Here is a 12,316-nt window from a genome sequence, read left to right on the forward strand (position 1 = left end):
TGATTGATACTCAGGAAACACACACTTAGGAGCCAGCTTGACATTCTTATGGATAGCAGATATACTTGACGGGACATCTCCTGGTGTCTTCAGAAACAATAGATAGCTTGCAGCATCAGGGTTTTGGATTTTTACCTGCTGTGAACAAGCCTCAGCTTAGCATGACTTTTCCAGATCTTACTATAGTCTTTTAACAGACTTAAGGCAATTATTGGAGTGTTCATAACCTGTTGTAGAGAGGACTTCCACCAGTTGTCCCGGGAAAAGTATGACAACACTTATGGACAGAGCTCCAATGGGCTGGACGCTGTGATGAACCCTGTACCACTGTTCAAATGTTGCCCATACTCCCTTCTGACTCAGCCTATTGCCTCAGCATTCCCTAACCTGGCAACCGAGTTTTAGCCAATTAAGTTTAAATAGACCTCCCATAGTGGGACCGGGGAATGTACGGCCCGAGATGCCTAGTAAACTTACTTCTGCTTAGAGGTGTGTGTGTGGCAGCGGAAAGTCCTTTGTAAATCCAGATTAGAACTGGTCTGATAAATGCTGAGCTGGATGTGTGGGTTGATTAGCATTTGGAGCACAGATTCCCCATCATGCTGTACTCCCCTGTTTCGCTGATCCCATAATTTACTGAAGTCTCTGGTTCAGGCTTTCTGTTCTCCATCTTTCATATAAATGAATGGTCATCTGGTCCCATCTCAGATGCAAATGAGACCTAGGGCAGTTGTTTCACTTTTGTCACCCTTATCTGGAGGGTTTTAGGTGTGTCTCTCACTGCATCTTAATCAGTTTCTGTTTAGGGGGGGGGGGGGGATTCTTTGTGAGTCAGACAGTCTGCGTTCTGTGTCAGGGTTCCCCAAGAACATGGAGCTGAGATCAAGGCTTCACAAGCTGGACTGATTCACTTGGTGGGCCAGATCTTGTCTATGGGCTATAGTTTGTCAACCTGACTGGGAAACTCAGGATATGGAAGACCCAGGAGAGTGACCCAACTGCCAGGCTATAAGCAGTTCTGCTTTTGTGAGAGCCAGGATGAGCTGCTGCCTTTTATGGTCTCTGCTGTACACTATTCTACTTTCTATAACCAAAGATTCACTTGAGAAGGGACTATGAACCAGTTGCCTTGCTTCTGCAAGGACCATTTTAACTATGAGGGCACACAATATCCTAACGTGGATTTCTACTTCAGTTCCTCCTAATCTATTTTTATTTAAAATACCTATTCATTTAGTCAGATAGCAAAAGTCAGGCAGCAAAAATGATTGTCTAGTCAAGTTGTTGGGACCCTCACCTTGGAGAGAGTGCATCTGGGTTCTGGTCTTGAGTTCAGTGACGCTTTAATTATTTATCCTAAGTGGAACAGAGTCAACATAAGAGATTGAAAACAATTCTGCACCAGAATATCCTCTACTCCATTGATTCAGGGACTCTCCTGGGAGATGGAAGTTAAATCTCATTAGGTAGAAGGGGAATTGGACCTGTGCCTCCTGCCTCATGAATGAATATACTAATCCCTGATTTATCCCTGGATAAAGAAGGGAAGCCTTAGATAAGTATGTATGTGTATATGTATGTATGTATATATGTATGTGTGTGTAGTTGTAATAGAAATATTCCTAGCTGGTGGTGCCTGTTCTCAGAGATTTGGAGTTTGTACCATAGCTTAAAAACAACCAAGAATCAAGCACTGTATGTAAACATTCTGCACCACCGTAACATGGACAAACCAAACACCCAATGACCCCGAGACATTTTCATACAGCAGTTAAATCAAAGAGCAGTTTCCAGGATACTAGCACATTGATCCTCACTTCCCATGCCAAAAAGGCACAAAACAGTTATCATCTTTGAACTGGAAATGTCTATGTCCTGGGATTAAAACTGCTTCTTTCCTTCATGGCTTTTTCTGCAAGGTATTTTGTTGCCTGAATAATAAAGCAATTTCTAATATGGAAAAATAAAAATCTGACTGTATTTATTTTGGAGAAATGTTATGCGTGAATGTAAATTATTAATAGGATTAATATTAGAAGCAACATTATTATTCATAATAGTTAAGGTGACCGGTTTCTTTAAAAGCTGGGCCAGTAGTATACTCAATGATAGTATAAGTGCACTCCCTAGAGAACAAGGAGGGTTTTCAAACATCACAAGTAAACAAATAGCTAATATAAAATAATTTTCTGTAGCAGTAGTGCTGAACCTTTTGGCCTTGTGGGCCAGAAGAGTGTAGCAGGACAGGTTCATGGGCTAGATTTAGTCCCTCATTCCTGATTTGGGCCCTGGTGCCCAGCACCATCCCCTTCTACTCCAACATGCCAGGATTGGGTCCTGGAGGCCTGACCCACTGTCCCCTTCTGCTCTTACATGTCAGGATTCATCCCTGGGGGCACAGTACTGCCCCCTCCTGCTCCAACGTGCTGAGATTGGATCCTGGGCTCTTGGCATTGCCCCTTCCTGGCCTCCAAGTGTGGGACTGGGCCCTGGGGCCTGGTGTCTCCCCCCCAGGGGTTGGCCACCCAGGATTGGATACCCAAACCAGTGCACAGGGTCCAGGGCTCCCAATGGCTCTGGAAATTTGGCAGTAGGGGAGTGGTGCCACCACTTTTCCTCTGCCTAATTTCTGGATCATGGAGAGCCCTGCAGACCAGTAGACAGGGGGCAAAGCTGGCCTGTAGGCTTGGGGTTGAGCTCTATAGCAGTGAAAATGTGATAAGAAGAAGGAACTGGTAGCAGATTACATGGAAGGTGGGTTCAAAGATCAAATCTATAAGAAGGCAAAAAGAAACAGAAAAGGGAAGAAGAGAGGTACTGAGGCCTTAAAGAGTGTTTAGACTCTTGTCAGGAATTCACTTGTCCTTTGTGGAAGTATGTCTTACCTAAACGTGTAGGTATGAGGGTTTGGGTTTGTTTTTTTTTTCATTTCAATTTATTTTTCCTTTTTTACTAGATGGCAATACTTGAGTTAAAGCAATCATACTTCCAATAGTTCAGAGTCAATGGGGCTACATCTTTCAGAAGCACTTGCCATTGATTTAACTGTGGGGTTTTTTGTAGTCAATGGCAAATTCTTACTGCCTCAAAAAGAAGCACAGCTAGGTCAAAGCTCAGTACTTTAGCAAATTTTACCTAAGGCTGTCCATTATGAAAAGATGTTGAAAACATCTAAAATTGTGAGCTGTAATGATTTTATTTAAATTTAGCCTGAAGGTATAATTCTATATGATGGTGCACCTGTGGCAAAGTTAAAGAGACCTAACAGAGATTTACCTTACTGTGTTTAATTCTGTATCCAAAACAAAACAGGACAATGAAAAACTAGTGTTTTTCCATGAATGAAGTCAGGAATACACCTCTTATACATGAAATGATCAGTGTCAATAGTAGGGTATTTTGGTCTGACAAGGTCTCGCAACCTTTCTGTAACTGATGGCATACACTGGTTTCCACGGGCAGCTTCAAGGTCAATGTCCCTTGGTGGTTAAGGTGAGTCAACAAAGCCCACAAAAAGTAATTAGGAAATGTCAAGGGTAAGCGTCCCTAACACACAAATAGTCTGACTCTCCTGCTGTGAAAGATATAGTTGCAAAATCCAATGAACAGCCTCATTAATGTTGTTAATTATCTCCTGCAGTTTTGAAATGTGCGCTCATTTTTAAAAGTTTGTTTAGCTAAGAGTATATCAACAGTCACCAGTGGTGCTATGAAAAAGGTCACTAAGTTGACAATGGGTGAGTCTACATGTGCAAATCCCACCCCACACAGGTGTCTACGTGTGCAGTGAAGCAGAAGTAGATTTGCTGCTTATGGCAGCAGTCTGTTCCTACCACTGCTGGCTCTGTGCTAGCCCTCTGCAGCAGTCAGGGTGAGCTCCAGGCCCTACCTGGGTGTTAGCCAAGGGTCTGACAGGGAGCACAGGGCCAGGAGGCAGCTGTGTCCTGCCTGCTTCTGGGGCAGGGGGACATTGTCCTCACCCAAGCTCCAGCGTTGAAGCCCACCTTGGCAGCAAGCAGCTCCCAGGGGCAGGGAGCTCCCAGCCCCTTCCCCTTGATCATTGTCTGTACCTGAGCTCCAGTGGTGGAGCCCACCCTGTTAGCAGGCAGCTCCTTGGGACAGGAAGCAATCTTCTGTCCCCTGCCGCCTGGCTGACTGGGAGCACATTTGCTCCCAATCAGCTGTGTACACATGCCATACAGTGCAGTAATTACGAGTAACAAATTTACTCATGATTAGAGCAGATGACTGCGTAGTAAGCATCTGCACATGTAGATGGTGGTGCTTACTGGACAGTAATTTGCTCTAATCTCAATTAAAGTGTCTCGTCTAAACATGATAATGAGGGCACATGCCGAGAAAATTACCAGTGAGTTCTAGGTATAATCACTACTAAACTGAATAGTAGGTCTTGATATTAATTCCATGTTTTACCCTTTCCATGTAATAAATGTGTGGACTTTAAGAAAATCAAATAGCTACTGTGCTAGAGCTGTCCTTAGTTTAAGGCCATGGTGGCTTCAGTTAAACTAAAGAAAAAAGACCTGGGAGAAAAACTAACTCAATCTTACCAATATTATGAAGCCCTCTACTTAGAATTGTAAAGGCTGAGTATTAAGATTTCATTTGTATGTGTGCACATATAATTTTTTTAGTAGTTTTTTTTTAATCTTAATCACAAAGGGGCTATGTTAGTGTTGAGATTCTTAATTATTCCAAAGACCAGACTTCCTCAAGGTTTATTTTAAACATAAGTAATATAAAAAGTAAACATAAGTAAATAGTAAATAAGATACTATTTAGTTAGAGTACAGATAGAAAATTCTTCTGCCCCTCATGCTTAACTGAAAATGTATTTGTTGCTTAGTCATAAACAGAGGATAGAGAATTGTAGACAATAGATAACAAGGGTTCTATGACAGCCTGACATATATAGGTATATATAATGTCATATATACATATTTCATGGCAATCTTTCTAGTTGTTGGTTGCACTGCATTTGAACAGCAGCAATTTCCTGTATGGGTCACAACTCTCTTCCTAAATAGTATGAGAAACTGGTCTTATGAGTGACAATATAAATTAACACATTCATTTTCCCTAAAAGTAGCTGATGTCACAGGAGAATTACTGGAAAAAAGTTGTAAAAGTTACCGCCTACAGCTTTTATTTTTTAGTACTGAAGTTTGAAATTTATTATATGTCAGAATGTTTACAATACCTAAAGACACAAAAAAGGCAGAAATATTAATTCAGGTTCTTAATAGCTTCATTCAATGTTTTATTCAACTATCAGAAAATGACAATTATTTTTAGACAAGGGGGTTTTTAGCTAATAACTATTTTCAGCTGAACAAGTCCTTTTTTGTATTATTAATTCACACACTGTTTTGGATAGAGATAAAAAAAAAAAGAGTACTGCTTATTTCACTTATGGAAATCTTGATTCTAAGATAGTTTTTCAGGTACCAGCCACAACATTATTTTATTTAGGTGGTATAATATCATGAAATAGGAGTTATATTTTTTTCCTTTCCTGGTATTCTGTTTAATGTACAGTCAGTCCTTGACTTATAACATTTTGCACTTACAACGTTTATAAATTGACACCGTTTCAAATTTCTGATGTCAATTTTGACTTTATAACGCTTGATCCTACGCTACACCGTGCCAGTGAACAAGTTTGCTGTGTCGCCCATCTCCCTGGAGAACATCTGTCCAAAAATCCTTGGACACTTTCTTTAAGAACCAGACAAGACTCCAGAAGAACCTACAGCCAAGACTCCTGAGAAGACTCCAGCCAAGTACCCCTCAAAAAGTCCAACCAAGAACCCTTCAAAAAGTCCAGCAAAGTCACCTCAAAGAAGTCCTTCCAAATCAATAGGATCACTACTTACAATATAAATACATTAATGTAGTTATATTATACTCATCTATAATTGATTGGGAACAAAATTTGGGGTTATTTTTGGTGAAAATAAGTTATTGGGTCTTGGTTCAGGAACCAATACCCCATTTATAACATTGTTTCCTATGAGGAAATTATTTCTGAGCTACAATGTTTTGACTTAAGAGCGGTTTTCAAAAACCAATTGCGTTGTAAGTCCAAGGACTGCGTGTACTACGAACTGTTTTCCTCATGCATTTTAAAAGTATTAGTAAAACTCATGCACCTTGATAGACTGCATTGGAGACTTCTGGGCTGGGCACTGTCATTATTATACTTTTACCAGTTTAAGCATTTGGAAGCCAGTCTCTATCCATAACAAAACAGAGTTTTGACATACACAGACTGGTTTAAAAATTGTAGAACCTGGTCTAAGAGTCCAGCCCCCCCCCAAAGGCTGAATGTGTGCTCTGTACACTATGGAGTTAACTATGCTGCTTAGAGAAAATTGTATAACTTAGATTGGTTCTGCCTCAGGCTTTTAAAATTCTTGTACTTAGCACTGGATTTGGGAAATTTTTGCTCCTTATATTATTGATTTATGTAGATGTATTGAATATATTGTGGCATTATGCCTTTGGGACACCCTGGATTTTGGTAAAAGAAAAGTTAATAAAAGGCTTTTATAAAGTCACTGTCCTTTTCCTGAGAAGAGCAATAGGCTATCAAAACATATTTGTCTGTATTTATGTGTGTAAATTGGGTACCAGATGTCCCATCCTTTGAAAATGGAAAAAAAAAGGTAACACAGAGCTTCTGAAGAGCTCTAGAGTGGTTTTGAAACTGTGACTTTACAGTGCTCAGGACATCTGAGCCCTAAAAGCAGGAATCTTTCTGTCAAGGCAGACAGATAAAATAAGTGCTTACAAGTTATGCTTCAGAATTTCTGAATTTTGGAGCAGTTGCCTAACAGGCAGAGAAAAAACTATCTAGAACTAGTCAACAGGAAGCACAAGAATGGCTGTGATCTGCTGTCTCTAGAGCTGATAGCAATGATTCTCAACCAGGATGCTGAAGCTCCCTAAGTTACCATGAAATCCTCTTAAGGGTTTGGCAGCATAAGTGCAGTTAGGGTATGTAAACATCTACACAATTCACAAGATAAGCCCAGAGATTTCCTATGGGAATCCATAGCATCAAAAACATTTAATCTCTGGGACTATGTGTCTGTTGATCACAGTTTTGGGTTTAGGTATCTGAAGCCCTCCTAAAAGGAATTTTGACCCTGGACGTGCCACAGAATCTGGGGGTGGTAAAAAAGAGCTGTGCTAACAGAATTGTTCTTGCTCCACTTCCAGTTGAGGACACAGCTACTTGGCCGTTCGCCCTGCAGCCACTTGCTCTGTTATAATCATCACTTGTCTCATTGCTGTTAACACCGTCACCTCCACTGCTTGCCCTGTAAGATATAGTCTATGAGGGGTCCTGTCATCCAGATCTGAAATTATTTATATTATTTGAAGGGCCCCAAATCAAATAGTGCCTTGAATATTTAGACAAGCAACAGAAATGTGCTATAAACCATTGGATAACATTGGCATTGCAAGCCTTTTTAAAGTAAAGAGTAGATGCAGTTTTAAGTTTCTTTAGGCAATGTTGGGATTTTACATCTCACAAAATTAAAAATGTGTAGGACATACGAGTCTATTTCTAGGTGTTTGGTTCTTAAAGAAAATGAAATCTGACATCTCGCCTGATCATTCAGATACAATATGGAAAGATATACAGAATTTTAGAAATGTATCTGACTTTTTGTCAAATGCTAAAACGAGTGAGTGAGTGATTCTATTCTGAATGGCAAACTGAACTGAGGAACTGGTAAAATGGAGTCTACTGGCTAGGGTGAGAGACTGGCTTTAAATACTCCTTTCTTTGTTCCCAGTTTTGCCTCTTCCTTTTTATGACTTGAGAAATTAATTTGGGCAAGTCTCTCAGTTGGTTTCTTAATCCATAAAATAGCATAGTATAGAGGTTCCCATTTTCTTATTGCACACCCCCTTCCAAATTTACCAGGTGCCTGCTTACCCCTACCGCATACATTTTATACTGTAACCCTTTCAATGCCAATTATCACTATAACGCCCAATATCTGTGGCCCCCAGTTGCCCACAAGTTGAATAGCCCTGCCCTAAGATGTACTATAGCTTTGCTATGCGTTATTGCAACTCTGTTTGCCACAGATTGCCCTATTACATATCTCATAAAACATCCTTTTATACATCTTTTGCACAGAATTCTAATAATCTGCATGTAGGACTGGGAGCCAGGAATCCATATTCTAAACCCAGGTTTCTATAAACTTTCTTAAGTTTCTATGACGAATTTTCCTCACCTGTGAAATGGAGCTAATACAATTTATCTCTAAGAACTCATCTCTAAGGGTGCTGACAGACATGCAGCTCTCCTCTGTAACTCATGGTGCTTCACAGAAAACACCATTTTCAATCTTAAAATTGGTGAGTTTCTTACTGAGATGTGTTTGGAGGACTTTATGATGTCTAGGGGTCTGAAGGCATTTTTTATTGTACTGTCTGCAGATTCACTTGGGTTGCTTTTGATGTTTCAATGGAACCCTGATGGACATGATTGATCTCACTACTAAGTATAGTAATCATGCTCTGCACATTTACTGAGTACAACAATGCTGTTGGAATTGGCCTCCCCACTCCTTCCTTCCCAATGGTGCCCCTCCACATATTAAAGTCCCAGCCAACTCTCACATTGAAGTTTCCAAGGAGGATGATCTTGTCCCCTTTTGGGATGGTAGTCAGGATTTCATTAAGGTCAGTATAAAACTGTTCTGTTGTTCCTTGGAATCAAATGTTGGGGCATATACACTGATAATGGTAGCAAATGAATTGTGGGTCAGTTGCAGGCAGAGAGTCACAAGGAGCCATTAAGGCCAACAGGTAATTCAGTCATTTGGCAGACAATCTAGTTCTTAATGGTGAATCCAATGCCATGTATTTGCCTGTTGCTTGCAGGTTTCCCTTTCCAGAATAACAGTCACTCCCATGGTCCCTCAGCTGGCCTTCATCTGCATGTCTGGTCTTGCTGACAGAAGTAATATTAATGCTATATCGCAAGAGTACTCACATGACAATAGCTGTTCTGAAGTCAGGTTTGTCATTGTTTGGGTCATCTACTTTTCCTCGTTTTCTTTCATATGGCAGACTTGGAGCAACAATTATATGTCCAGTTTAAGATTAACCAGTCTAATGCTCTTGAGGAAAGGGAATATATCTCTGCAATGTCACCATCAAATTTGTATAGAGGACAAAGTATTGTTATATGGTGCATAGTTTGATCAGGGTTGCCACAGTCACATTTTGCAGACCTCCTAATACACCACTTGTGCCCCAAGTGACCACAGTGACCATGCCCTGGTCATCTCATAGGGTTCATACATTCCAGGATGCAAAAAGACAATCAAAGTAATCTGCCTGGAAGTGGTTACCCATTCATTAAGGTAAAGTGGGACAGCCTATATTTGGGGCACCTTTTCTATTCCCCTCCCCTGTGGGGTGAGCAGAGTGGATCGTAAAAAAAACTGTTTAATCACAATTTCAGCTGTTGAATCACCCTCCTGTTCCATATCAAGAGTGAGGCAACCATCACATGATCACCATCTGTATGTGGATCCATGACTAGGGACTCCCAGAAATCACTTTGGCCCTGTTGCCACTGGTCCATCACTGCAGGACTTTGTAGAAGTTATGGGTATTGGTACTGGTTATTATAGTAGTTGTTGAACCAATGGGAGAAGCCTGACCAGGACTTGTTTTACATGAGGAGACTGTTGTGCATTGACAACTGCACAGATCTTGGTGGAGGTAAATGTGTCCAGTGGCAAGGGAATCCAGGACAACCCAGGTTACTCCTCAACCACAGCCTTTATCTACCTGCCTTCTGCATTTGTCTGTTCCACCATTGAGGTCTTTGTGTTGTTACAGACTTCTCTTCATCTGATACTTCATCTTTTACCTTACCACCATGGGTGACCCTACCAGGAGTGCAGGACTCCTGACTGTGTTGCTCTTAGGGTCTTCAGTACACACAAGTCTCTCCACCTCATCCAGGTGGCAGTCTATGGAGAAGATGGTTGTGGAGCACTTTCAAGGGGCCAACTGCATGAAAAATCTCACTTCTGTCAACATTCAAAATTCTTTGAAAACAAAAGCCTAGTATTTATATGTTAGTGGTTATGATTAATTTGTTTGTCAAGATGAAACCAAAGATGCTATATAAAAGGCCCAAAGAACCTGTAACAGGAGGCCACTTAGGATGCCTGTTACTTTAAGAGGAAGAAAGGATGCTAAGAAAGCTCAGGCAGTAATTAAGAGAGTCACCTGACCAACAATGGGCCAGGCTTAGCGTTATCCTCCCACTATATTCAGCCATGGTGAGATCACAGCTAGAGTACTGCATCCAGTTCTGGGCTCCACAATTCAAGAAGGATGTAGAGAAGCTTGAGAGGGTACAGAGGAGAGCCACGTTCATGATCAGAGGGCAAGAGAATAGGTCTTATGAAGACAGTCTGAGAGCCATGGGACTATTCAGGCTGGAAAAGCACAGGCTCAAGGGTAACCTCGTGGCTGCCTATAAGTATATAAGGGGTATGCAACAGGATCTGGGGGAACACCTGTTCACCAGAGCACCCCAAGGGATGACAAGATCCAATGGTCACAAACTCCTCCAAGACCTTTTTATGCTGGACATAAGGACAAACTTGTTTACTGGCTGAGTCCCCCAAGGCCTGGAATAAACTCCCTCCAGAGGCGGTGCAAGCACGTACTCTGGACTTTTTAAAGAAACATTTGGATGCTTATCTTGCTGGGATCCTTTGACCCTAGCTGACTTCCTGCCCCTGGTACAGAGGGCTGGACACGAAGATCCCCCGTGGTCCCTTCCAGCCCTAATGTCTATGAAATCTATGAAATCTATATAGACCCAGGTCCTGAACTGGGCATGCAGTCTAGCCCTGGAGGCTGATGTGAGAATAGCTCCTGAGCAGGCTATAGAGAGAGACTTCTGATGGACCCTAAAAATATCGATGGGTAATGAGACTTATGGAGGTTTAAGGTTGTAGCAAAACCCCCATTTTTTTTTTTGCATTCCCTCCCCTTCCCCAACCATTTCTGACTTTTTCTCTCCCTCTCTATTCCCTATAGAGAGTATAAGTGAACCCAAACTTAGGAAAAGATTTAAACATTTTTATTTTGGTAGCAAGTTTTTGGTTTCGGATATCCAGTTTTATATTGTATAATTATTAGGTTTGTATTAATTTTTACTGTTGTATATTGTATTATTATCATTTTTGTATTCATTTCTATTGTTTCATATGGCTATTGTATGGTTTAGACCTGTGTTTGTAAGTGAACCAAAGTCATGTCAAGTTTCCATTTTATATGTCAAATCTCCATCTTGTGTCCTCTGCCTGGGCATCCCATGTTGCAACAATATGATTCATTGTACCCCTCCCATATAAATTGATTCCCCATGAATGAGTGTGATTGGGAATGATTGAAATACAATGGTAGCAGGCCTGTAATGAGTGGGCCATCACCTCGCATTGATTCATCCAGGAACCATGGACCTCACCCAGGAACAGAGACAAGACTAGCATTTGAAAGACAAAAGACCCTGCAGAGCCAGCAACTCTCACCATTACAGACATCCAAAACTGCACATCCCTGCATGGAGCACACATGCTCAGTATGCCAGGGGCTGACTTTTCCCTGGGCATGCTTCCTGTCACTAGGGTCACACAAGGTCTGCCCCTATAAAAAGGGGCAGTGAAGACAGACCCAGTGGGACACCCTCTCCATCTGGACCAGCACCATGCCACACTACCTATCCACCCAGAGGCCCTGCCTGTGACCCCCCTCTGGACAACATCTACTGGACAAGGATTGTCACAAGGTCACGTTGGTGCCTTGTGCCTAGAAAAGGGTTAAGAACAGCTGCCAATCACCAGGGCAGCTCAGCGGCTGGTTGCTGGGGCAACCATGTTGGTCAGGTGACCAGAAGGGGGCAGGGCCGGGCCCTTATAAACAGCCTGGGCTGGAGCCTGGCTGGCAGTTACCTTCTGGCTGCCAGAGGAGCAGGAGCTCTGCAGCAGAGTTGAGCTGGGTCGAGCAGACTGATAGACCAAGCAGCTGCATCATGTTACAGGGTAGAGAGAAGCCTGACCGGGAGGCTGGGCAGGAGAAGCCTGTGGGACCGGAGTGTGCTTTATAGTCGGTAGGCTTATTGTTCTGTTACAGCCATTTGGCTTATGGTTCTGTTATGTTAGTTGCGTAAATAGCCTGGAGGACCGGGTGAGGCTGTAGGGGTGCGAGGAGGCCTCACAGGAGCTCCCCAGCATTA

General features: G+C 42.0%; 1 long non-coding RNA gene across 1 annotated transcript in view; it reads left to right on the forward strand.

Annotated features, from left to right (window-relative positions):
• The window catches only part of LOC109302434, a 19,279-nt gene extending 12,944 nt beyond the window's left edge, over nucleotides 1-6,335 (forward strand). The window contains exon 3 of the long non-coding RNA XR_002098768.1: nucleotides 6,326-6,335. This is a non-coding gene — a long non-coding RNA (uncharacterized LOC109302434). The remainder of the gene's footprint in view (nucleotides 1-6,325) is intronic.
• Nucleotides 6,336-12,316: the final 5,981 nt, after the last annotated feature.

This window comes from Gavialis gangeticus, unplaced genomic scaffold, assembly GCF_001723915.1.
Source record: "Gavialis gangeticus isolate Ggan-Ray unplaced genomic scaffold, GavGan_comp1, whole genome shotgun sequence".
Lineage (NCBI taxonomy): Eukaryota > Metazoa > Chordata > Crocodylia > Gavialidae > Gavialis > Gavialis gangeticus.